This window comes from Myodes glareolus, chromosome 8 (assembly GCF_982192425.1).
Source record: "Myodes glareolus chromosome 8, mMyoGla1.1, whole genome shotgun sequence".
Taxonomy (NCBI): Eukaryota; Metazoa; Chordata; class Mammalia; order Rodentia; family Cricetidae; genus Myodes; species Myodes glareolus.
The window spans coordinates 90,141,652-90,144,037 of NC_142033.1; the positions used below are offsets into that span (position 1 = coordinate 90,141,652).

Genomic DNA, 2,386 nt, shown 5'->3' on the forward strand with positions numbered 1-2,386 from the left:
TCAAAGCATTTCATTTTTATTTAGTTTATTTTATATTAACAAATAATTGTTCCTATTTCTAAAGTACAATAAAGCATTCTGGTCTAGTTCCATATGGTAGAAAGAACCCATCAAGATAATTAATTTATTGTTATGGTTGGATGCGGGATGTCTCCTGGAGGTTCATATGTTCAAGGCTTAGCCCTCAGTGCAGCAGAGGAAGACACCGGATTCTGAGGGCTCTGGCAGCAGCAGATTAGTCCACTAATGGAGTCCAGATTTGACAGACTGTTGAAAAGTGACGGAAACTCAGCAGCTGGATCCAGCTGGAGGAAGGGAGTCCTCTGGGGCATGGCCTCAGAGGCTGTATCTTACCCGAGCCCCTTCTTTGGTCTGGCAGCATGCTACACCACATGCTCCCTGCCGTGATGTCCTACCTCGTCGTAGGAAGCAAAGCCAAGAGACCACGGGTGGAAACCTAAAGCCAGGAGACAAAATGCATCTCTCCATCTTTAAGTTAGTTTTCCTGGGTATTTTTCCAGTGATAAACAGTGAGCCTGGTTATCTCTTACCTACCAACTCCTTTTTTCCCTGTGTGACGAGGCTCTTTAAAAATCTCTTATCAACTTTGAAGTAAACAGTCCAGCGCAGTTCTCTCTAACTCAGAAAGAAAAAGGGCAGTCGTTATTAAGAAATGTAAAGGGGAGTTTAGCAAAACCACTCAGATTTATGACCTTAGGTAGTAGTTGCTTTTTCGTTGCTGTGATTGAACCCCGTGACCAAGGCAGCCAAGGAAGAGAGCTTACTTTGGCTTATAGTTCCAGAGCGATAAGAATCCATGAACACACAGCAGAGGCAGGTGGCTCTGGCAGGAAGCCACGAGCACACATTTTGAATCAAAAGAACAAACCAGAGAGAGTGAACTGCAAATAGGGTGGGGCCTTAAACGCTCAAAGCCCACCCCCCCCAGCAAGACCACACCTCCTAAACCTCCCCAAATAGTTACTAACTGGGAACAAAGTGTTCAAATAGATGAACCTTTGACATTTCCATTCAAACCGCCACACCCTGTAACTGAAATTTAAATACACAGTTACTGTTTTGTTTATGTCATGTGAGATATCCCTTATAAAAGCAATGCTGATGTGCTAATGAGGAATGAATCTCCTATGTCAAGTTGATGCCACTTAAGGAAAAATTCTGCGTTATTCTGTAGGTGTCACGCTATAAAGGGAGACGGATAAACATTTCTTAAATTCTGACTCAGACCTAGAAGCATCAAATGCAGGAAACCACCTTCTACTGGCTCCACTATCACAATGGTCCAGACTGACCAGGGTTATGTGCTACGGAAATAGTGTCCTAGCACCATTTGCTACAGCTCGTGACGATTCCATCCAAGACTTCTCAACTGATCACTCATGCCGGCTCTTTCACAGTGCGCGTCTTATGGAAAGGTGATGTACACAATCTCCTGCCCCAAGGGATGCATCAGTGTTAGTTAGCTTATTGGATTTAGTAAACCAAACGAAGATCAGGTTTCATGCCTGTGAAGGAATAGAGGAGGGAAGGCGCTTTTTTTTTTTTTTTTTGTGACTGAAAAGTTCCAGCAAAATTAAACTTCACTGCGGAGGTTATGCCAGCCTTGTGAGCCAACACCCTTCCTGCAGTCAGGGAGCATGAGAGCAATTACGTCAAGTATTATCTGGCAACAAGAATAGAACATTATTCTGAGCAATAAAGTGTTATTCAAATTTGACCGAAGTACACAGATGCAGTAACAAGGTAATTATTCTAAGAAAGAGTGTCTAATTTAGAAATTACCTAACCTTTTGGTTTCTATTTTTGATGACATTTGTAATCTAAATGAGCAACCAACCTGCTTCTCCCAGGCTTTTACATCAAACTCAAAAATCTGATTTGCAGTTTTATTTTGAGCTCAACCTCCCATTTATTAGCATTCAGTCAATATCTTAAAGGCAGAGACATTTTAGGCCAGGATGATTCGCAGACAAAGAACAGAGAAGTAAAGAAATCAGTTACATTGTTTCTAGTAAGGCAAAGCCGCAGCCATGTTACCAGGAACTGTTCCTTTACTCTGTCATGATGTCCCGTGAGAGGAAGTCACAGAATGATTAATGTTTGCTCAGTGTTAAGACTTTGACCTCTTCCCAGGAACTAACAAAACAATCCACAGTCAACTTCCAATCCCCAGAAAAATCACTCATTAATTCATTATTTTGGCAATAATTTTCCAAGCTCCTGTTTCTTCTGAGCTCTATGCTTAATTATGGGCACATAAGGAAAGATCAGGAAGGGCCTTCAGTCCCAAAGACTTTGCCTTTCAGTGACACTGGTATCATTCTTGTTATAGAAGCAATCTGCAAGCATTTAGTAAATGATTGAA

At 41.7% G+C, this 2,386-nt stretch overlaps 1 long non-coding RNA gene across 3 annotated transcripts; it reads right to left on the minus strand.

The window, feature by feature from the left end:
- Window positions 1-2,107, minus strand: LOC125401210 (uncharacterized). Of its 3 annotated transcripts, none has more exons than XR_007232260.3 (3): window positions 2,023-2,107; window positions 552-636; window positions 1-457 (listed from the first exon to the last, which is right to left on the minus strand). It is a non-coding gene; the product is annotated as an uncharacterized LOC125401210 (long non-coding RNA). The 3 variants fall into 3 exon arrangements; XR_015738510.1 differs by lacking the exon at window positions 2,023-2,107 and adding an exon at window positions 990-1,513; XR_007232258.3 differs by lacking the exon at window positions 2,023-2,107 and adding an exon at window positions 786-918.
- Window positions 2,108-2,386: the final 279 nt, after the last annotated feature.